This window comes from Acomys russatus, chromosome 19 (genome assembly GCF_903995435.1).
Source record: "Acomys russatus chromosome 19, mAcoRus1.1, whole genome shotgun sequence".
NCBI classification, from domain to species: domain Eukaryota; kingdom Metazoa; phylum Chordata; class Mammalia; order Rodentia; family Muridae; genus Acomys; species Acomys russatus.
In genome coordinates, this window is record NC_067155.1 from 9,424,722 (window position 1) to 9,449,987 (window position 25,266).

A 25,266-nucleotide genomic window follows, 5' to 3' on the forward strand; every position below is an offset into this window, starting at 1 on the left:
TCATTTTTGTGTGAAGGTCTTTGAATCCCTGACATTGCCGTGCAAATAAAAAGCCACATCTATCTATTAAAAAAACCAAAAACAAAAACAAAAACCACATCTGAATGGGTAGGGGTTGTCCAAAACTTATCTCATTGGAATGTTAGTGATTTGGAATTTTGTATACAATGGGCCAAAATAAATATCAAACTTTCTTTCTTTTGGAAGTAGGTTGGAGGCAGAATGCACCCATGTTTCTTGCACCCGGATGTCCACTCTCATTTTCTGTTCCTGTTTACACACTGCTTAGGAAGGTCAAGTAAGGGTTGTTCTTTTCTTCAGTAATCAGAAACTCCTGGGTTTCCTTATCAAAGTGAGTAATCTGCAGTCTAGAAAGACATAAAAAAAAACAGCTTTAATTAACTCAGTCTTCTTTTTAAGATTTAAAATGTTTATTATTTCTGTGTATGGGCGGGCTTGTGTGAGTTTAATTTGTGCACTACATGTGTGCAGATGCCCGTGGAGGTCAGATGAGGTCATCAAATCCTCTGGAACTAGGGTTGGGAGCAGTTGTGAGGTGTCATGTTGGGTGCTGGGAGCTGATGTTGAGTCCTCTGCAAGAAGAGCAAGTGTTCTTTGAAAAAGGGCCATTTCTCCAGGCCCTCACATTTCCTTCTGAGTTTTCCAACATCTATTTTTCCCTCCATAATTTTTTCCAAGACCATGTATAGGAGACCCTGATGTTGCCTCTAAATGGGGTGACACACTCATTCTAAGAGATGTCATGCTCATACATGTTTAACATTAATATTCTTCCATAAAAACTGATGTGCTATCTGGAGAGATGGTTCCGCGGTTAAGAGCACTGGCTGCTCTTATCAAGGACCCAGGTTCAATCCCCCACATTACAGCTCAGAGTCATCTGTAACTCTAGTTCCAAGAGATCTAAAACCTCCTTCTGGCCTCGAAATCAGAATATACTTGCAGGAAAAATACACATACACAAAAAATTTTTTAAAGAAAGAAAAATTAATTTGTTGGTTTGCATGCATGCATGCATGCGTGTGCATGCCTGTGTGGTATGTATGTGTGTGTGTGTGTGTGTGTGTGTGTGTGTGTGTGTGTGGTCAGAGGTCAATGACAGGGGTCTTTTTTATCTTTTTTATTCTAATTTATTTATATTACATCTCAACTGAAATCCATCCACTCACTTTTATCTTCCTGTTCCCAACCCACCCTCCCACTTTTGCCCTATTCCCCTGCCCTAGACCTCTGACCTGTGTGTTCCTCTTCCCCTACTCTCTGACCACAGTCTGTCAGGTCTCATCTGGATAGCCTGCATCCCTTTCCTCTGTGTGTCCACAGGGGCCTGTCCACCAAGGGAAGCAATCAAATCACATGCACCGGAGCTCATATCAGAGGCAGGTCCCGGATTCTGCTGTCCCCTTCTCCATATGCAGAAGGAGCTGTCCATCAGCTGTATGTAAACAGGGGGTCTAGGTTCTCTGCTTTCAATGTCCTTGATTGGTTCATCAGTTTATGCAGCCCCACCCCAGGTCCAGATCTACCAGCCATAAGAGTCTCTTTGTGGAGTTTCTGATACCCCGCCCCCAATCTGTCCTTCCATCCCTCATCTCTTCCATAGATCTCGCAGCTCTTGTTTTCTACCTTATCTTTTTGTGACAGGGTCTGTCACTGAACCTGCCACTCATGGACTGGCTGGTCAGCAAGCTTCAGGGAGCTTCCTGTCTCCACCTTTCTCCCCAGCTTTAAGGCTACAGACACATGAGACCACAATCAACTTTCTTATGTGGCGCTGAAGATCTGGACTCAGGTCCTCAGACGTCCACTGCGAATGTTTCACTCGACTGAGCCTCTTCACATCTTCTGCCTTAGCCATCTCTGGGCAATGAATTCCACAAGCCAACTGTAGTCTATTTCAACTTGATGTCAACATCCGGAATGGTGGGAGGAAACACCGATTCCAGCTAAGCCTTACGGTTTGGGGTAGAAGACTTGGAAAAGGCTCGAGGAGTTCTTTTTTTTTCCTACAAGCCCAGAAAAGTAATTGTTTCCATAATCTGTGTATCTGGACATAGCCTCTGGCTAACTGTTCTCATGCATGTGCATCTACACACAGCAGTCACAGGCACGTGTGCGTGCATGTACACACACACACACACACACACACACACACACACTTCTTGCTTCCTGTCTGTTTTGGTTCTGTATTAATTACTTTTCTATTAGTATGATATAAAACGCCATGACCAAGGCAACTTACAAAAGGATGGGTCTCACTTGAGAACGAAGCAGAGAAATCATACTGGGAATGGTTATGAGCCTTTGCAACCTCAAAGCCTGTCCCGGTGACATTCTTTCTCAAGCAAGGCCACAACCCCTGCCCCAAACCTACCCAAATAGCACTATCAACTGGGGACCATGTATTCAAATATCTGAGCCTATGGGAGACATTTCATTCAAACCATCAAGTTCTGTATACTTTTATGTTTCGAGTAGATTTGTCTTGTAAGAATGAACCATGCTCCTGGGCAGATAATTAATTGTAATACACATTTCTCTGAGACTTTCCATGGTGGTGCAGGAGGACAAGAAGAAACAAAGAAGGGTTTTCCATAATATCTACCGCATTATCTCTCTCTTCCTCTCTCTCTCTCTCTCTCTCTCTCTCTCTCTCTCTCTCTCTCTCCTCCTCCCCTCTCTCTCTCTCTCTCTCTCTCTCTCTCTCTCTCTCTCTCTCTCTCTCTCTCTCACACACACACACACACACACACACACTTGAATATCATGTCAAATAACAACTCTTACTTTATAAAGCAAAGACTCATAATCAGAGGAACAGGTATCTTGCCTGAGGTTGCAGAGTAAACATGGCTGAACTGCAGTCAAACACAGAGCTGGGTGGCTCAGAAAATGACAGATAACTTAACCTTTTTCTACTTCCTTATGCATCCACTCCAGCTTTGTACTCTTCCAACCTCTAGCCAACACCAAGTAATAAAGGAATCTTGCAGGTACTTAATGTTTCCAGGGGAGGGCGGGGAGATTTGCAAGAGAAAACCCTAAGGATGTGAGCCAGTGTCTTCCTCCTTCCAGCAGAGACAGCTAGAGTTAGAAACTGTTTCGATTTGGTTTGGTTTTTGTAATACATAGTTTCTTTGTGTATCCTGGACTCACTTTGTAGACCAGGCTGGCCTTCAACTCACAGTGATTCATTGATTCATCTGACTGATTGCCTTTCTGAGTGCTGGGATTAAAGGCAGGTGCTACCATGCCCAGCTGAGTTATAAACATTTTAAACCAACATCTTGTAGGCATATTCAACCTGCAGCCCATGGGTCATATGCAAAAAGAAGGGAAGGACAGCCATAAAAAGTCCTAGAAACCTACAAGAAGACCAATAAGGCTGGTGGATCTGGACCCAGGGGTATCTGCTCAAGCTACTGTACCAACCAAGGACAATGCACGCAGTAAACCTAGACCCCCCTATTCAGATCAATCCAATGGACAGTGCATTCTTCACAGCTGTGTGGAGAGTGGGGAATGACTCTGATATGAACTCTGGTGCCCCCTATTTGACCACCTTTCCTTGGTGGGGAGGCCTGGTGGCACTCAGAGGAAGGGTAAGCAGGCTACCGGGAGGAGATGTGATAGGCTGTAATCATATGGTGGGAGAGGAGGTCCCCTTCTGTCACAGACCAAGGGGAGGGGAATAGGGTGAAAGAGGAAGGGGGGTAACAGGAAGATACAGGTGAGGGGATAACAACTGAGATGTAAACTGAATAAATTACTTTTTTTAAAAAAGGTCTAACACAAAATTATAAATTATACAAAGCAGGAAGTATTTTGTAAACCAAGTGCCCAGTTTTTCAGTGTGAACTAACTCTCTCTCTCTCTCTCTCTCTCTCTCTCTCTCTCTCTCTCTCTCTCTCTCTCTCTCTCTGTGTGTGTGTGTGTGTGTGTGTGTGTGTGTGCACGCCCGCACTCCATTTTGCTGTGTCAAAAGTTTGGACACCCTAATGAGGTTTCACTTTTCTAGAAGTGAGTGGTTTAATAACTACTTAAAATGACCCTATCTTGGGGGGTCTGGGGAGATAGCTCTCCCAGGGAAGTGTTGGCTACAAGCATAAGGACCTGAAGGTAATCCCACAACACCCACATTAAAAAAAACCTGGAGATAGTGGCAAAGGACTGGAGTCAAATAACCAAGGAAACAGAAGACTGATAGGTCCTTAGCACTTGAAGGAAAAACAGCCTTACAGAATTGGTTAGTCCCAGGTTCTGGGGTGAGGTGCCATCTTAAAAATCACTGAGGTGGATGGCATCTGATGACGGATGGCCACTAGAGGTTGTCCTCTGGTCTCCACAATTGTGTGCACAATCCATACACATATGTGCATCTGAACTCACATACTTTCACAATAATTACCTCGATCTCATATGGGCCTGAAAGTCATAGAGAGAAAAAACAAACCTCAAAGATAAAATGATGAGGATTATAAAAATAATATTATAAAGAGGGTATTTGTAAAATATCTTAGGCCGATTTGAAGTAGTCAGAATCCCATAGTTATATGACAAGTGAATTATATAAACCCATTTCTACAAGTGAACCATCTAGCTCATTTAGCCTGTACGAAGTGTTCTCAGAGCACTCACATTAGTCTCCAGGTGGGCAAAAATCTACTCACCTAACATAAAGACCATCTAACATTAAAATGTTGAATATCTCATGTAATGATTGGCTACTGTGTTGGAAGAACAAAAAAAAAAAGAATGACTGAGTATGTTTTCGTATAGTATGTCCAAACAATCTTCAGTCAGGACTGTCTGCATAAACATAAGTTATATTCAAAAGTATACTCATGTATCATCGTTACAATAGTACCGAATGTCACCAGTGCTTGGGCACTCACCAGTCACAGAGCAAGGGAGGGCTTTATACTCAATCCAATTCTCCTGCAGCAACATCCTCGAGTGAGAGAACATTACTTGAACTTATTTTTTTAAAGATTTATTTATTATTATATATACAGTGCTCTTTCTGTCTGTACACCTGCAGGCCAGAAGAGGGCACCAGATCACATTATAGATGGATGTGAGCCACCATGTGGTTGCTGGGAATTGAACTCAGGACCTTTGAAGGAGCAGCCAGTGCCCTTAACCTCTGATCTGTCCCTCCAGCCCTGAACTTATTTTTTAACTTGAAATTTTAAAATATTTGGTAGTGTCCCGTCCACCAAACACCAATTAACTGCTCATAGTGCCTGAGTGATGAATGGGTTTCATGACAAGATCTGCTTCCTTGTGCAATAGTGGCGTGATTATTAGAGGAGTGTCCAGTGACCTTATTAATGAATTACTCGCATTGTGCGTGTGCATGTGCGTGCGTGCATGTGTGCGTGTGTGTGTAAAAGCCTGCAGATACCAGAGGCCAACCTCAGAGATCATTCTTTATTTTTGAGATGTGGGTCTCTCATTTGGTCTGGAACTCACCAATTGGAACAAACTGGCTGGGGCCGGTGAGCATTAAGGACCTTCCTGTCTTTACATCTCCAGTACCGAGATTACAAGTGCAAATCCCATGCCTGTTTTATTCATGTAGTTTCCGTGGATCAAACTCTGGTCCCTGTGTCTGTTTTGCAAGCACTCTATGGACTGAGCCATCTCCACAGCAGCTCTTATTTCTATCTTAAACAATATTAATCAATGCACATTTCAGATTTCAGTTACTTCCTCCTTAGCTCCAAGGATACTTCCCACCAAGGAGAACAGAGACCAGCACACCCAAGTACATGCAGGGTGCACGTTTGCTGTTTCAGAGCCTCACACAGAACAGCCAGCCCACTGTAGTCCAAGGCATTTTCCAGCAGGTTGATCCTTCACAGGGTCTTACTCTGGGTAAAAGCAGAAGCAAGGTCCTCACAACAGGCACTAGTTAGCTCACAGGCTTCCACCCTGCAACGAAAGATACAGTTCCACATCGGGATGGGAGGTGCCAAGTCATTTAGCCTAAACTCACTCCATAGCCTCTGAGGGCAGTCTCTTAAAAGCACAGTGTTCACAAGTTTTCCCTTCTTTCACAATATGTGACCGCGATGGCCCATATTTCACGTCTGTTTGTGGTGAACAAATAGTTCCACTAATAGTCTGCTCTCCCAGCCCTTGAACCTCGGCTGACATTGTACCTTGCATTTGGTGAAGCAAGGGCTGGTGAGTTCTGATCCTACACATCAAGCTCTTTGACACGGTTTTATTTGAACCCTTGCAATTCATTCTGCTATGGACCAAACTACATGTTCAGCATTCTGATCTTTAGTGTTTCATGGGACTAGATTTTGAGACATTGAGTTTTTACAGAGGCAACTAAACTGAAATGATGACAATAAGGTGAGGTCTGATCTTGTATAACTGTGAATACATGGAGATGACAGCCTGTTTCAAGCCATTGAAAAAAGGCTAGAACATACTCTGGCTTGGTCCCCTAAAGGAACCATACCTGCTGATGGCATGATGTCACTTCTAGCCTCTACAACTATGTTTATAGGCAAATCTCTGCTCTATGAGCCACTCAGCCTATTTTTATCATGGCAGCCAAAGCAGTTGCCATGACAGTTAGTCCAGACAAATAAGTCAGTGAGATGTGGTCTAGTCACTCCTGTCACCTCCAGTGGACATCCATCCAAGCATCCATCCATCCATCAATGCATGCATACATCCAGTATCCATATATGCAACAGCTATGTATCTTATGCATGCATCCATCCATGACTACCACCATGCACCTATGCCTGCAACCATCAATCACCAACATACCCACCCATGCATGCATGCACCAACTGTCCAATCATCTATTCACTCATGCAACCAAACATACATTCATCCATGTAATAAACATCTATACCTTGCATGCAGTCATCAATCATCCACCTATCTATGCATTTATTGATCCATCTTGGTATCCACCCATGTATCCATGCATCTCTCCATCCATCCATCCATCTATGTATGCATGTACTATCTACTTATCTTGCCTCCATTCACAGCAGTTAGGCTGCCCTACACTACAGTCCTGTAGATGATCAAGTTTTGTAGGTATGTCCAGTTGAGATAAATCAAACCTGGCTAGACTAGCCATCAGCCACCATCCAGCAGCCAGCTCACTGCTCCCAGGCTGGACGTTTTTAAGTGGCTTATTAATAAAACCACTGCTAACTGTCATGGTGTCCCTATGGAGGTTTGTTTGTTTTCATTTTTATTTTATGTACATTCGTGTTTGGCCTGCATGCATGTCTGTATGAGGGTGTCAGGTCTACTGAAACTGGAGTCACAGACAGTTGTGAGCTGCAACGTGGGTGCTGGGAATTGAACCTGGGTCCTCTGGAAAAGCGAACAGTGCTCTTGACTGCTGAGACATCTCTCCAGCCCTCCACCCCCCGCCCCAATGGAGCTTTAATTTCTCTTTCTGCATATTAATCAGCTACTTTAGCCACCCTCAAGGACACAGCCATGACCTTGATGACACCCACCCAAGATTCTTTAAGTGGCAGTTGGGATGTTTTATAGCATCACACAGCAGCTTCACACCAGCATCTTTTAGCTTATTGTTTGAAACCTTTAGGCTCCTCAGGTTTGGGTTGCTGCTGAGGACGTCAGCCAGGTCCTGGCAGCCGGTAGTGGTGATGAGACAATTTTTCACACTGCAAAAGAAAAATCACAGTGCGATGGTTATTCCCTGATCAGAAGAAGCGTTTCACATGATACGGTGATGCCCAGAACCGCAGACAGCACGGAGCCTCTCAGAAAAACATCATCTTCTCTGTGGTCCACAGACAAGGTCAATGGAGTAAAGCAGGAACACTAAGACATCAACTGCGACGCATTCCAATGAAGGTTAAAGCAGGGTCTGGAGACGGCTCAGAGGCTCAGAGCATACTGCCTGTGCAGAGGACGCAGGTTTGGTTGCCAGAACCCATGCCAGCCCGCTGACAAGCGCTTGTAACTCCAGTTCCAAGGGATCCAATTCCCTCTTCCAGCCTCCTCAGGCACTTGCACTCACGTGCTGCACACACATGCACTCAGAAGCACACACACACAAAATGAAGCAATAACAGAAGTTTTGAAAAGTTAAAACATGAGTTAAATAGTGAAACACTATATTAACTAATACTTTTAAGCAATCGTTGACTATGGGTAACTTCTGTGAAAATGGAGTGGGTGGCTACTGCGCAGCTTTCAAGACTGCTATACTTTACATCAAGAGAAGAAAGATGGCATTGTGTCACAGCCTTCGCTGTCCACATGGATGATGGCTGACTGGGCATGCCTGTACAAGTCCACTCTTTCCCTGAAGTATCATTGATCCGTTTTCATTATATGAACAGCAGTGGATGGGCTTGTTTCTGAGCAGCTCATTCTGTCTGATTTCTTCTGATACTGCTTTACAAAAACCACGTCTGTCTTTGTGCGTGTGCCTGCCACATGTAAGTAGGTGCTGACAAAGGCCAGAAGAGGCAGTCTGGGTTCCTGCAGCTAGACTTACATAAGGTCATGAGGCTCTGGACTTAGGTGCTGGTAATTGGACTTAGATCAAGAGGAGCTTGTGCTCTGAACTGCTAAGCCATCTCTCCAGCTCTCACGCAACTACTTCATCTGTGAGAACACTCTGAGCAAGGCTGTCTACTTCATATGCTTAAGGTGTTTATGTTTTTGGATTTTTTAAAAAAATGCCATTCTAGCCCAGTAAACCAGCCAACCAAACCAAACAAAACAAAAACAAAAACAAAAAGGCCAAAAAGCATGGAGTCCACTTTGTGTTGGCCAACTACTCCTCCTGAGTATGGGGGCCATCCTGGAGTATGGCTGTTATACTGTCATTCCATTGGAAAAAGCTGCTTGTCCCTCTCCCAACAGATTTTTAAATACATACTCAGTATTTTTAGAGACCTCAGTGGTTTATACTTTTAAATCGCTTCTCCTTCATCCTTTATAGTGCTGGAGGATCACACACACATTTAATGTTTTTAAAATAATCATATCTGGCATCTTTATAGCAGTTTTTAGTTTCTAAAATAGCCAAAGCCACACTTAGGGGGGGGGAAACACATTCAACCATGTATTTCCATTTTGTTCCTTATCAGCTTTCTCAAAGAGGACAAAAATGTCATGACTCTGAGATTTCACACTGTTCTCCCAAGTCCCACACATCTGGATTTCTCACAAAATGTCATTTGATTGTGGAATATGAATCCACTTGGCATGATCAAAACAATAACCCAAACACCTGTCAATTTTAAAGAGTTCTGTCATTTCTTTTCCCGTTTCTATTGCACTACTGTTTACCCTTTCCAAAGTACAGTTTTCATGCACACTTATTAATTCACACACATATTTTTGGGTCCCTCTTCCATGTCTTACTCTTTCTTTGGGTTTGAAATGTCTCCTAAAGAAAAAGGAAGGAAGGAAGAAAGGAAGGAAGGAAGAAAGAAAGAAAGAAAGAAAGAAAGGTCTCCTACAGGCTCATGTCCTGAAGTGTTTAGTCCCCAGATATGGGTACCGTTTGAGAAGATTGTGGGGCACCTAGTATACTAGGGTCCAACAGGTACATGTGGTCCACTAGGTTTGGGATTAAGGGTTATATCCTAGATCCTAATTTTGGTTCCATTCTCTTCTTCCTGATCCACAAAGATGAGAAAAAGATTTACACATACTCGCACCACGAGGCCACCTCACCATGCTTTTTTCTCCACCAGGACAGATTAGACCGTTCTACACTATAACCTACAATGAACCCTGCTCCCTCAAGTTGCCTCTGTCAGGTAATTCATCCCAGGTACAGTTGACTAGAAAAAAATACCAAATATACCCTTCTATCCAGAATTTGTGGTCTAGTTTTCCATCTGATGATGTCATTCATCTTCTAGCACCTACTCCTAACATTTTAACCATCCCTTCACTCAAGATTCCTAGACAGGGCCCAGGACCAACCACAAAGGAATCTACCATAGTGACTTCAGAGCACTGTCCAGGAGAATCAGAGCCCCACACAGAACCTTCAGCCCTTCATCCTTCAGGTCATTGGAGCTGATGTCTAGGTGGCTCAAGGTTTTGTTCTGCCTAAGAACGTTGGAAAGGTAGATCCAACATTGCTCACTGAGGGAGCAGTTGGCCAACCTGTGGTAGGGAAAGAAGAGGCATGATAGAGGGAAAAATGTAACATTTCTGCAGCTTTAAACATGACAAGAGTTAACAAAATATTTAAGGAAGACAAGGAACTTCAGGAGGGAGGGAGGAACGAGAGGATACAAGTGATGGAATAACAATGAAGATGTAATCTGAATAAATTAATTAAATTAAAAGAAAATTTAAGAAAAGACAAGGAACTTCTGGCTCCTCTTAACACATCTCCCTTTGTTTCTTCTGACTCCCATCAGACCTAGCACTGAAACTGAGTGAATTCATTGAAAATATTGACGACTTTACCTGATGCTAACCTAAATCCTTTATATTAACAATGCCTCAATTACTGACTCTAATGATACTTTTTATAGCTACATGATTATTCTAATGTAGGTAACCATATCTATGTTTTCTTGTTCAGGGAACACTATGGAAAATATATTTGGGGGGGTAAAAGTGTATGTTTCTTATAGGCATTTATCCTAGTTGAACATTTTTTTGAAATTTAGTACATTAATCGCTTGGTATCTATGGGTTGCATGGGTCTGTGTGCATGTGGGGTCACAGTCACTGGTGGATGCAAAAACGCACAGATACTCAACAGCTGTATGTACAATAGTTCTTTATGTGCCCAGAATCTCTCCTTACTCTTCCATATACTCGTTTCTACCTCCTCTAGACTTCTTATATAATGTAAATACCTACTAACTGGTGTACCATGTTAATTACAGAGTAATCACAAGAAAAAAACAGTCCACAACTGTTAAGTTTAGAACCGATTAAAAATTTAAATGATTATTATTGTGTTTATGTGTATATGATGTGTACAGGTACACACCACACTGTACAGGTTGAGGTAAAAATAACAGCTTTGTAGAACTGGTTCTCTCCTTCTACGTTTTCATGGGCTGTTTCAAAAGCTGGACTTCCAATCCTCCTCTCTCAGCGACCTGCACAGTTGGAAGTACAGGGACGTGCAACGCAGCCTGGTGCATGCATGCACAGGAGTGTGTGCGTTTTATTTAATTATTTTAATTAATTAATTAATTAATTTTATCTCTCTCTTTTTTTGTTTTTTGGTTTTTTCTTTTCTTTTCTTTTTTTTTTTTTTTTTTCTTTTTTTTTATTTTTGGTTTTTTGAGACAGAGTCTCTCTGTGTTAGCCTTGGCTGTCCCAGACTCGCTTTGTAGACCAGGCTGGTCTCGAACTCACAGAGATCTGCTTGCCTCTGCGTGTGCATTTTAAAGATTTTTTTTATAATTATGTGTATGGCGTGTGCTGTGTGTGGCTCAGTCCCTGTGTGGGAGTGCACCTATGGAGGCCAAAAGACACTGTTTGATTCCTCAGACCTTGAGCTACAAGCAGTTGTTAAACAGCCCAACATGGATAGAAACATATGAATCCTCTGAAGGAGCAGTATGTGTGTGTGTGTTCTTAACCACTGAGCCACCTCTCCAGTCTCCTGGCTTGTCTATGTTTCTTATGTTTATGCTTTGAAACTTCTTCTATGGGACTGTACCAATGGGAAGATATTATAACTGATTTCTCTGTGTGGTGTGAGAGAGAATGCCCTTGCTCCTGTCAGCAGGTGAGCACAGAAGCAGATGAGCAAGAAAGGTATGACAATTCAAGGAAAGAAACAATGCAGAACTGCCTGAGCATCATTTGTCTGCATTCTAAAGCCCAATGACTGGGGAGCTGTCCTAGCCTCTTATGGCTGCAAGCAATACCCTCACATCACTCATATCCAGAGTTACAGCCAGCTTTCCCACACACAGGGAACCAGAACCATCTGTCATTTGCTATTAGAAACATACAGTCTGGTCTGTTGAGGTTCAGCTCCAGCCTCCTTGCCTCCTTCCTGCCCAAATCTGCTGCTTCAGAAATCTAACAGGATGTATGCTGCACATGTGATCCTGCATGTGAAGGCCAGAGGCTGAAGCTGCTGTCTTCCTCAGTTGTTCTCTGCCTTGTTTTGAGGCTGGGGTTCACCAATAGGGTGATCCTTGAGGTTTAAGACCCTGCCTATGTTCACCCCCATCAGTTCTGGGGTGAGACAGATAGGATACTGCTGTTGTCAGCAGAGAAAGTATTCATTGCCACAGCCAGATAATGGGTAGATTGTAGGAAACAGAGCCCATCTCCACGCTATTGCCACAGTTCTCCACAGTGCCCCCTACCCCCACCCCACCCCCAGCACCCAAGGGCACTTACACTAAGTACTTCAGCACACAGTCTGTGTGGCACAAAGCCTTGCAAGGGAGTTTATCCCTTTGCCCAAGTTGTTGGATGTGAAATTGAGATACATCAGCGTTTTGCTGCTGATTAGGATGGAGGCAAAGGTCTTGCAGACATCAGGTGAAAGGTTGCAGGTGGCTACCCTACAGGAAAAGGAGAGCATCACATGCTTCTCTGCCTTTGTGACATTGTCCTGTGCTAGCGCCGTGAAGGTTTGGGACCTCTCAGAACTTGACACTGTTCTTTATTTTAGGAATTATTCTAATGTATATGACTGTTTGCCTGCATGAATGTATGTGCATCACATATGTGCCCAGTGCTTATAGAGACCAGAAAGGGGTATCATAGCTCCTAGAAGTAGAGGAATAGGAGGATGTAAGCCACTCAAGGTGAGTTCTGAGTTGGGATTTTTAACCTTGCTTCTCTGCATGAGCAGTAAGTGCTCTTAACCCACTGAGCCATCTTTCCAGGCCAGTTTCTAAAATTACATTATTTACACCGTGTGTGTGTGTGTGTGTGTGTGTGTGTGTGTGTGTGTGTGTGTATGCATGAGTGCAAACAGAGTTTAATGACTCTGAACTTCCAGTTGTAATTTAAGCTATACTGGTAAATTGTGATGCACCATTTAAGCTTGCTAAAATTGAACTCTAAGAGTGAGCAGGGCTTTCCTGTCCTAGACTCCAGCATGTTTAGCTGCAAATGTCCTCTAAGACTCCTTGTCCAGGGATGGGCTGTAATGGGGGGAGGGGTGTTTGAGCAGTTACACAGCCCAAGAACAAGAATAGCAATCATACTGCCTGTGAGGAAAGCCACTGTGTCTCAGAGAACAGCGTCAACCAAAGCTGCTACTGTTCATCCCTGTTTAACAGCAAACAGCAGGAAAAAGAGTGCAAGAAGGAGATCCTAGGTGGAGAAGATGCTTGCTGTACTCCATTTTGGAAACCTCAATGGGGGGGGCAAGAGGGGGACTCCAGCAGGGCTGTTTCAAGGCCTCCCCAATCATTTCTGCTGGATGAATCTAAGTGCCTGTCTTGCTCACGTTATCTGCAGGCATCATGTGTCTGCTGTTATTTGTTCTTATACATGGGGGCCACAAAAGGGATGCTCTATTTCCAGGACAGGGGATCAGGATTTCCCTCTGACTGCTTCAAGAAGGCTTCTCCAGTCAATTTCTGGGAGATGTGTCTAGGTTCTGGTTTGATGTTAACTTTAGTCGTCTCTCTCATCGGGCTGCTCTGGTCTCCGATGATGATGTGTCAGTGCCTGACCTGATGATAAATTGTTACCTATCTGTGACTTCTTTCTGCTCCTCAATACTTAATTGCTTTAAGTTTTCTTGCTATACAGTCTGTAAGCTACAATCGCTCAAAATCAAAGGCATGGCTATCATAGAACCATACAGAATGCCAGTATCCATATCCACTCCCAACCCCTTTTTCTGTCCCTAGCCCAAAACATGGAGCCACTACTATCCTCGCCTCTTGATCCCACAGGCCTGTCCATCTTTGACCTTATAGGTGAACCACATGATTATCACTTTGAATCAATTTTATGCCACCAGCAATATCTGAGCTCCATCTAGATATGATCAGTAGCCACGAATTTCTCTCCTGCCTTACCATCAATCAGAATTCCAATTTTTTGGGTGTGAACACCTGCCGTGAATGGTTCGGGAGGCACCTATCTGCCAGCAAATGGAACCGTGCCAACCACAGAAGGTTCACTTGGCAGCAAGAGTTCTGAGTCTAAGGCGTGACAGACTCCACAGAGGCTGAGCAGAAGTAATGGCTTCCAAAGCAGATACACCCATCTAGAAATTAAGTTTCACCTTCTATCCTCAGCTCAATTAAGAGAAACTGAAGACTCACTCATTTTATTTCATGTGTTGGCGCCTTTTCTGCCTGTGTCTGTGCACCACTTGCAAACCTGGAGCCTGCAGGTGTCAGAAGGCGTCAGATCTTCTGGCACCAGAGTTACAGATGCCTGTGAACCACCACGTGGGTGCTGAGGATTGAGCTCGGGTCCTCTGGGAGAGAAACAAATGCTCTTAACAGCCCAGGGCTTTACATTTTTTAAAAATTACATTCATTTGTTTACGTGTTTGGGCATACACAGCATGCGTGTACACAGCATATATGCAAAGAGCATGTGGAGACTGTGCATCCAAAGAGGACAGCTTGTGGCAGTGGGTCCTGGGGACAGGACTGAGGTTGTAGGGTTGGCAGCAGGTGCCTCAACCCACTGATCCATCTCATTGGCTTGCTGGGATCAGACCTTAAGTTTGTACACAAACAATAGAAAAACAGGTCACAGGCACACACATTTGAAACTGAAGTCCTGCGACTGTTTCAACTGTCAACTCTACTAACCCTAGAATCACCTAGAAAGGGAATCTCAACAAGTGGTTCTCTAGAGGGGGGTGTTTACGGGGAGACTTCTTGATGGAGTTAACTGAGGTGGTAAGACCTGCCCACTGCGGGCGGCACCATTCCTCACGAAGGAGGATCCTGAACTGTACACGGGTGGAGAAAGTGAGTTGAGTACTAGCAAGCAGACATTAACCCACTGCTCTTCGCTCTTGACTGCAGATGTGATGTCACTGTGCTCCCAGGGTTGCTACCCTGACTTCCCACAGCAATGGAATACAAGCTGGAATTTGGAATCCAGTAAACCTTTTTTTCCTCTAATGATTCCCCCTCCCCACCCCCCGCCCTGCCCCGCCAGCCCCTTTGAGGGGCGTCAGTGAGCTGGGTGAACAGAAAGACTTACAGCAGCTTTTTTATGTTGCATTGGGCCTGGTTCAAGACGTCACACTGCAGTTTCACATCGCTCTGGGAGAGGAACGTAAGGCTGAGGTTCTAGTGCTGCAAGCTGTGGTTCTGACTTATCATCTCGAAGAACATGTGGTTATCATGGAAGAAGAGCACGTTATTTGTCCTGCAGAACAAAGAGAGGTATCCATCAGTTTCAACCCAGCCTGACCTTTCGGTCTTTGGCACCATCCTGTATCCCGTAACGAGGGCACGAGTCTAATTTTGTAACACAGCAAAACGCACCGCTTCCCAAACTGGGTGAATTATCTCTTCCATATCGAGCTCTGTAATATGTTCGCAGGCGAAGCTGGCTGATACACCAGCATCTAGAAAGTGGAGGCCCCCCACACACGGTCTCATCATCTTACAACTCATGGACAGCCCTCAGTGAAGGATGGTCAGCCACAGACATTAGCGGTGCCACACCAGGGAGATTCTATTTTAGACCGTGCAAGCCTTCATTTATGCAGTTAGCTGACAGATGGTGCGAGGACTAGTCTGTTCACCTCCCTGATTATGACTAAATCAAAGTTGACCCTTTTAACTTACTCAAGTGCTTGAAGGGTGCAGCTGGGGTAACTCAGGTGATTTTACAAGACCAAAAAGGCTGGCTCACAGAGGTAAGTGTCTTTCACTTGGAGTAGCTGGATGTCCTTATTGTTTATGAGCACAGAGCATATACAGTGCCATTCGACGAGTAGCTTTTCCCTGTAACAGAGGACAAAGGAATACATTCATTCCATTGTTAAAAAAAATGGGCTGGAGAGATGGCTCAGTGGCTAAGAACATTAGCTGTTCTCACTGAAGACCCGAGTTCAGTTTCCACATGGTGGCTCACCAACATCTGGAACTCCCATTCCAGTGTTATCGGACACCCTCTTCTGGCCACTATGGCCACGGTATGCACACGATGTATGCACATGTGTAAGCATTTCACAGCACAGTGATGTAGCAAATGGACTCCCTGAACAGAGCAAGGGTGGCCGGCGAAGTTCATTTCACGTTTGCAGTTCTTAGCCAGACACGTAGCAAACTCTGTGGGGATGCTGGCTGCTATAGCTGGAGGGTACAGGTGCAGTTAATGCCTACTGGGTAATGGCCAGAGGGGTCTGAGAATCCCACACGTTAGGGACCAGGCTTGTCCCCTCCCCTCCATCCCCTCCCAGGTGAAGACCACCCAGATAGCTCAGTGGTACTGAAGTTGAGAAAACCTGCCTTGCAGACAACCTTGGTAGTTTCAGAATGAAAAAAAAATTAGGCAGGGTACCGCTAAGTTAAAACCTAGAGCAAGAATCTCCTGGCTCAAGCTTTAGATGTGACTATTTACTCAGTATATAATCTTGGATAGTATATCTGACGTCTCTGCCTGCTTCCTCACTTCTAACAGGATACTCCAATTTGCCTTATAACATTCCTTACTCTGTGTGTGTGTGTGTGTGTGTGTGTGTGTGTGTGTGTGTGTGTGTGCCCCATATCATGTGTATGGAGGTGAAAAGACAATGTGTAGGAAGCAGCTTTCATTCCATGTGGTCTAAGGTACTGAACTTGGGTCATCAGACTTGAGGATGGACACCTTTTATCTGCTGAGCCAACCTGCTAGCTCACCTCCTATGGTTTCAGAGTATGAAATGAGTCAATGTATTGCATGGTTATGTGTGTACATGCTTGTGAGTGCACGCACAAGTGCATGTGTGTGCATTTATGTACTCGCATGTTGAAGCCATGTCTCTGCCTCCTTAGTGCTGGGATTGCAGCCTTTATTTAAACACTGTGAAGCCTGGGGATGAAGTGAGGTGCTCATACTTGTGCAGAAGCTGAGCCATCCCCAGATTCCTGTAACATTTAACTTTTAAAAGGCGGTTTGCAGCTGGGAGCTCAAGAACGAGTCAGAGTGTGATGCTCATATCTCAGAGGGGCAGAAAACACAGGTGACCTAGACCGTCCCTCTCCATCCTAATTGTATGGCAGGTTAATATCATTGCTTGAGGGCACTATACCTAAGAAAAGGAAAGTCCGAAGAATAAATGCCAGAGCTCCTAAAGAGCAACTTAACCTATTCTATTGCTGCAGAAAGATCGGAAGTTCAAGGCCAGCCTTGATTACAGAATAAACAGAAGGCTAAACCAATAAACCGTGTCTCAAAAAATGAGCAGAGGCAGCAGTTCCTCATAAAGTCCTAGCCTAGCATACATTTGGCACTGGGTTCTACCATCAGGATGGAAAAAAAGAGCCAAGAGATCATATATTATACACATTTTTTTGTTGTCTGATTTTTTTTTTTTTTTGGAGACAGGATCTCACTCTTTAGACCAGACTGACCTGAAACTCACTTTGTATGTAGCCCAGACTACTTTAAATGCTCAGACATCCTCTTGCCTCAGTTTCCTGAGTGCTGGAATTACATGTGTGGGACCCCATTCTTGGCTCAGTTTGATTAATATTTTTAATTCTTATGTACAATGTCTTTGGTATTCTAGGCTTGCACTGCACTTGCTATAAAACCAGTGATGACCATGTGTTTACACTCTGCCTGAGTGCCTGAATTACAGGCATGTCCCTATACTTGGTTTCATATGATTCTGGGGAGCAAGTCCAGGACCTGTGCACTATAATGGGTGACACTCTGCCAACTGAGCTACTTCCTTGGCCCCTGTCTATCTGAACTGACACATCACTGCCACTCCATAAATATGCACAACTAATTAATTATCAAAAATTGCCAGGTATGGTGGCTCATGCCTTTCATCCCAGTACTCTGGAGACAGGCAGATGGATATCTGAGTCCCAGGCTTGCCACAGCTACAGAGTGAGACTCCATCTCAAAAAAATTAACCAAAATAAATATTAATAAGATCAAATGGCATATCTTTAAAAAAGTCGATCCGGGGCTCAAAATAGAGCCTGCTCGACTGGTGAGCACTCAGTGGTTAATTTAAGAGGGCTATGTTTCTTCAGAGAATAAGAATTTGGATCCTAGAACCCACATCAGGAAGTTAACTATGGCTCCAGGGGATCTGACACCCTCTTCTGGCCACTGAGGGCACCTGCACTTACGTGCATGCTAACATGCAGCCACATACACATACAATGAAAATAAATCTTAAAAAAGTGAAGCTGTTCTCAAGATGTAAAATTGTTGTTTTTCCCCTTAACACCTCTATTCTGTTCTTTAAATTTTTTTTAAGTTTAATTGAAATATAATTATGGCCTGGAGAGATTGTTCAGAAGATAACAGTACTGGCTGTTCTTCCAGAGGTCTTGAGTTCAATTCCCAGCAACTACATGGTGGCTCATAACCATATATAATGAGATCAGGCCCACGCTTCTGGCCTGCCAGCACATATACTGGCAGAATAGGGTATAAATAATAAATAAATCTTTATAAAAAAAGTAATAGAATTGCACCACTCACCCCAACCTGAAACTTTTATGTATCCCAAACTCTCAAGTTGACAGCCTTTTTCTTTATCTTGTTTTATATGTATATATACATATATATGTACATGCATGCACAAATACGTATACATACATGCATATACACATATATGTATACCTACAAACATACGCATGCACGCAGGCATGCACACACACACATGACCTGCTGAGTCTGTTTTTGTTGTCTGTGCGTTATGTGTTTTCTAGGCTGACTGCTAGGCACTGGACAACTAGTAAGGGTGAGTTTTGAATCACAAGTCTATATAAATCAACAATACACAGAGACAGACTCTGAAAGTGGGACAGAAAAGAAAGATAAGTGAATGGACTCACATATAGTTTACTTCATGTTCTCCATGCAGGGCACTGTGGGTTGAAAAGGACAGTTTCTTCAGTGTAGAACAGTGTTTTAAGCAGTAGGCAGCAACAATAAAATCAGAATAATTCTTAGCCACAAAGTTAAGCTGTTCCACACAGTTCATAGCTTGCACTAAGAAGCGTTTGTCTTCCATCTTAAACAGACAGTAAAACAACTTCATGCCGTCTATTTGCTCTTGAAACTCTCTATCGCCATGTAACACTACCAGGCTCTGAGACAGCTGACACTTTATTTCCTGGGACAGTTGGTGGCCAAAAATCACCTCCAGCTTTTCTTGTTCCTACTCCTGTGAAAGGCAAAAGATGAAACTTCCCAAAAGAATCCACTGTATTTTGACTTTCTTTAGAAACGTAAATATCAGAGTCTCTAAATATTTAACGTCCTGACAAGGGTGGTGCACAGGGTTCCTCAGCAGATGAAAGATGGCGGCACAGAACTCCTGGATGGTCGGGTGGAAGAACCTGTAAGAGTTTTCGGATTCCTTGCTCTTTAGAAGTATCCTCATGTCCAGCAGCATGGGGATGTCAGAGCTGACGAGCCCATTCCTCAAGAGAGACTCCTCACTAAACACAAAGGTGTCAGTCCACACGCCCTCCATGGCCAGGGAACACAAGCCCTGTAACTGGTCTTGGCTTTTCTTACTTGGATAACGGGCACTTTGGGGAGTGAACAAATTCAAGATGTGAGTGGAATATAGGGAGCTGGCATGCCTGCAGGTGGCCACCGGGTCTCTTCCCTTCTCTATTTCACCCTTCACACAAGTGGCCACCATCCAGCAGAGCAGGGGACCTGACACAGAGTGAGCAGCTGCTCATTTTCTCTCACCAAGCTGAAGGCCTCCTGGGTTCTGCTCTTCTCTTGGAACAAGCTATGGAAATACATCTTAATATTGTTCTTGTTGAATCCCGTCATTATTTTCACATTTGTGCACTCAATCCTGTCCTCCATTTTCTCAAAAGTCTCTGGGGTAGCTGCAATGAGGACAGAGCATTCTGGGAGGAGCTTCCTCTTAAGCAAACTGCTCAGCAGTATATTTACCGGCTGCTTTTCTGTCCAGTTGTCACACAGCTCCAACTCCCGTTCCATCAAATCACACCTCATCACTTCTAGGCTGTCAATGATAAATAAGAGTCTCTCGGTCTGGGATAATATATCCACTGTGGGAGCTGAGGGGCTGGGCCACTCTCTGGAGATCAGTTCAGCCAGGCACGCTGTCTCCAACTGCTTCAAGTCCTGACAGCAGAAGTAGAAGACATAGGAGAATTTGTTCGGAAACACCAGGCCATCTGACCAGGCCAGCATCAGCTTTGTCAACATCAGCGTCTTGCCAACCCCCGCCACTCCCTGCAGGAACACTGTGTGTGGCTTCTTGCCATCTGCCTTCGCTACGATGAGGTCCTCAAAATGATCATAGTCATCCTGGGTAAACTTCTGCTTCATGAAATCCTCAACTTTGACATTGAACTTTCTGGACCAATCATGGATCAGCTTCTTCTTCAGATGAGCTTGATATAACTTTGAGTGTCCTGAGGAGTCAGTGAGCACAAGAGAAAAGGAAAAAAATCTGTTTAACATTATTAGAGCTAAGTTATAATTCACCCATACACAATCTGACCACGATATTTTCATTAACAGACTGTACCCTTAAGATAGATTGATTTTTATAATTATGCATGTATTGCTGGGTTCTCGTGGAGGTCAGAGGCATTGCATCCCCACCTGGAGCTGAGCCACAGCTGTCCATGAGCCACCCCACGTAGGAGCTAGGAGTTGATCTCGGGTCTTCTTTAAGAGTGGGACATGTTCCTAGCCACCGAGTCATTTCCTCAGCGCCCTTGGGATGTGTGTTCCCAGGTCTCTGTAAGCTATGGGCTCAGAGCAATGCTGGCTACCGTGAGGAGATTTTCACTGGCCATGGAACACAGCTCGCATTTCTGTGTGTCAGGAATGTTCTACTGTTAAACCATCATGTGCTGACTCAGATGCTGGCACTGCAAGTGGGGTTGCCCTTCTCCCCCATTTCAGACCCAGACATGTCTCGGTCAAATGTCTTCTGTGTGTTCTTGTCTGCGATGGGCTGAACCCTAACTCTGTAGGCAGAAGAGAAGAGAATAAAAGAGCTCAAGAGCCAAAATGCCATGCCCGTGAGAACAGCTAAAGCACGAACCATTTCTCGCAGATTTTTATGACCATTTATCTCTCCCGATATAAAAGTGCCTGCAGTGGGGAAAGAAGCATGAACTGGATCCATGGAAAAATCAGCCACAGAGGAGAGAGACAGCTCAGCTGGGAGCCCCAACTGACTCCACCCCCCAGCTGGTCCCTCCTGGATGCTGTGAGAGTACAAGTGATGATGTCATGAGAACCTGATCTGACAATGTAACCTTCCTACCATTGTTTTGCTCTTTCAATTGGGAACATCACCTGAGAGGGTGCGCTCTGCCCTGCTTGGGAACTCCAGGTATCTGCTGCCTTAGGTTAGAAAGTCAGCCCCAGTCAATTCCTATTGGCTGCTTTGAGTTCCCAATTTGATGTTTTTTTTTAAATATCATTTGCCTCTCTGCCTGCCTGCCTGCCTATCTCTTTCTCTCTACCTACCTACCTATCATTTATCTTTATCATCTGCTATTTATTATTTTACTTTAACTTGCTATGGAGTTAATATATATTAATAAATATTACAAATATGATAAATTTATTCAAAACCAAAAGCATAGCTATCATAGATAATTCTCTGGACCATATAGAACCCTGTGCTGTGCACGGCTGCCCCACTAGGGGAGCAGAAAGATGAACAAGGTGTGACAGACTGCATGGCCCCGCCCCCTCCAAATGCAAACATGAGTGCCTGTCAACCCCTGCCACATACAAAGATGCACACACCTAAGAGAATGTAATCACGTGCTTGCCATGACAGCACACAACTGTAAAAAAAAACTGTATCACTATCAACAGAAGACAGACTACATTATAATGAAAAGAGATACTATTACATTGACATTAAAAATATGGAATAATGGGGCTGGAGAGATGGCTCAGCAGTTAAGAGCACTGGTTACTCTTGAAGAAGACCTGAGAATGGTTTCCAACACACATCAGGTCACTCACAACAGCCTATGACCCAGCTCCAGAGGGTCTAGCCTCTGCAGGCACTGCACTCACATGCAGAATCCCACACAGATACATGCATACATGCAATTTCTTAAAAAGATACCTTAAAATGTTCAGCATATACAACCTCCTATATGTATAGCATGAAAACAAAGGTGGAAATTTTTAGGGGTCCAGAGGAAACTAGTGGGTGAAAGGAAGAGAGATAATGGGAGCTAACTATGGGGGAACACTGTAAGCAAAGCACAATGATTCATACATACAGATAAACACACACAAAATTTTTATATTGAACACTTTTTATGCCGGGTATGACAATTACGTTTTACAAGATGTTCAGATAAAAATAATGGGCAATCGGTAGACTGAGGAAAACCCAGACAAACTTCAGATGTAAAATGTCTTAGTTAAATGTAAGAATCAATAGCCGTGGGCTGGTGAGATGTCTCAGGGGCATCTGCCATCAAGCCTGATGACCTCAGTTTGGTCCCTGAGACCCAAATGACAGAAGCAGAATTAACTGTCCAAAGTTGTCCTCTGGCCTCCACTTGTGCACCATGGTGTGCAAATGTGTATGTGTGCATACACACAATAAATGTAAAAAAAATGTCAAAAAGAAGGCAAAAGGTGGGTTTGTTATTGCTTAGAAGCAGCTGAACAGGGAATAAAAGGCCTACCTAAGGAGAGCTAGAAAGGAAAGGCAGCCTAATGCACAGGCAAAAAGATAAAAAGAGGTGCATACAAGCCATTGTATGAAGATCCCACAAGTGGGGGTGGGTGAGGGAAGGCTCAGTGCTTCAGAAGAGCTGGTTCAGTTCCAAGCATGCACAGTCTGCAGGTCAAATACCAGAAGACCTGATGTTCTCTTCTGTCCCCCAAGGGCACTGTCCACACATGGTACACATACATGCATGCAGGCACTCTCACATACACACAACACAGTTTCTAACTGTTCTTGTGTGATTTCATCATAAATTAGAGATTTAATAATGTGCAGCTGGAATCCCAGAAGGTGGGATAGAATGGCCAGCAACGCAGAGACAACATTTGAACAAATAAAAGATGAGGAGGAAGGACTGTTTTCTAGCCACAGATGAAAGATTACCAGCGAATTCCAAGCAGAACAAACTTAGAAAAAAAACTATGTCTAGGCTTCTCATAGTGAGACACTGGCACCTCCAAGACAAAGACATGAATTGAACCTTAAAGCATCCATGATCTCTTATACCAGGACAAGTAAATGTGTGACTCGTAAATTCAGTGTTTATGAAATATGGCTTTTTCTGTTGTAAGCTTTTGCCTGTTAAAAATCAAAGTTGCCACAGGCACAACACAGACTGAGAAATCCTGTTTCACACTGTATTACACAGCCTGTTCAAATACATGATGTGGATATGGGAAGAAGATACACATGCGTTTGTGTGGAGACCAGAGGTTGACACTGTGTGTCTTCTTCAACGGCTCCTTACTTTAAATTATGGGTGTTATTTGTCTGCCTGAATGTATTCACACCAAATGTGTGTGTGTCCACAGAGGACAGGAGAAGACATAGGATCCCCCTCAAACTGGAGTTACAGATGCTTGTTAACCACCATGTAGGTTCTGGACACTGAGCCCAGGTTCTCTGTAAGATCAGGCGTTCTTAACCACTGGGCCATCTCTCCAGTGCCTCTATCTTGGTTTTTTTTTTGAGACGTTTCTCAGGTGGCTTAGAAAAGCTGAGTGGCCAGCTGGCTACCATACATGACTTCTATTTGGTTGCTGAGATCCGAAGTCAGACTTTGATGTTTACATAGATGGAGCCGTCTCCCTAGACCCCATAAGTATAATCTATAGCAGGTGTTTTCTGTTGCTGCTGCCTAAACGCACATTTCCCTCTAGAGTTAAGTCTCCAGTTTAGACGTGAGGGGAAAATGACTCATGTTCTCGGGAGAAGTTTAACAATCTAGGTCAGGGCATGATACCCTCCTACATTTGACCACACAGACAGGACCTACCATGTGCACATGAAGCTGCCTCCTTCCTCCAGGAGAACAGTGTCCCATGGCACCCGCTGGCCCTATGGTAGACGGGCAAGAGGAAGAGCTATCAAAACGATGACAGGGTCCTCACTCTTTGTAAAGAAGCTTTGGCCAACTCACCATCCATCTCCCTTGCTGCCTTCTCACTGAGGTCCTTCCTGTTCATCTTCTGGAAGATTTGGAAGGTCACCTCCCAGGCTTGCTTCTCCTTATAATGTTTCACCAGTAAGTTGGCAAGCTCTTCCCGAGATGCCTTCTTCACTTTGGTCCAAGAAATCTGTTTCAGATCCAACTGCAGAGGAACTCCTTAAACTTCATGAACTCCTTCTTGTTTAGCTCTTCCAAGTACCACATGAGACCAAAATCAGAAAAGAAAGATTCCATCCTGACCTGAGGAAGATAAGACACATCTTTAGAGAGATGAGTACTTGGAATAAATCAGACAGGATCTGTGGGGGCTGGGGGTGAATTAAGGCAAGCAGCTGAGTTTTTTTTAATGGGATCAAAGGGCTGGGGAGCCAGTTGAGCTGGTAAAGTGTTTGCTGTGCAAATGTGAGGATATAAGTTGGGTCCTCAGTATTCACGTAAGCAGCACAGGTTGCAGCCGCAAAGCCTCCAATGGACAGTATGGCCTGCCTGCAAGATGTGCTGGGGGGGAATGGCGGTGCAGAACTGTTGGAGTGGCCAACCAATGACTGGTCCAACTTGAGGCTCAAGAAACAGAAGGGAGCCCGTGACTGGTACTGTGTGGATGACCAGGAAACAGAGGCTGCTCAGCCCAGAGGCCCAGGATAGAACCACACACTACTGGAGGGGAAAATAGTCAATGAAATGATTCCTAATGATTTTTCACTATACTCACAGACCAGTACCTAGTCAGAGAGACATCACTTAGAAATTAAGAGGAGAAAATGCAAAGCCAAATGCTAGATGAAGCCAGGGGAACCCTGTAGAAGATGGGGAGGAAGGACTTGTAGAAGCCAGAGGGGGTCAAGGATAACATGAGAACACAACACACAGAATCAACTAAGCAGGGATTATATGGGCTCACAGAGACTGAAAATCAAGAATGGAACCTGCACTGGTCTGC

The 25,266-nt window shown here is 44.1% G+C and overlaps 1 pseudogene; it reads right to left on the reverse strand.

Annotated features, from left to right (window-relative positions):
- Positions 1–274: 274 nt before the first annotated feature.
- LOC127203543 (NACHT, LRR and PYD domains-containing protein 4C-like) lies at positions 275–24,560 on the reverse strand (annotated as a pseudogene).
- Between the last annotated feature and the right edge of the window lie 706 nt (positions 24,561–25,266).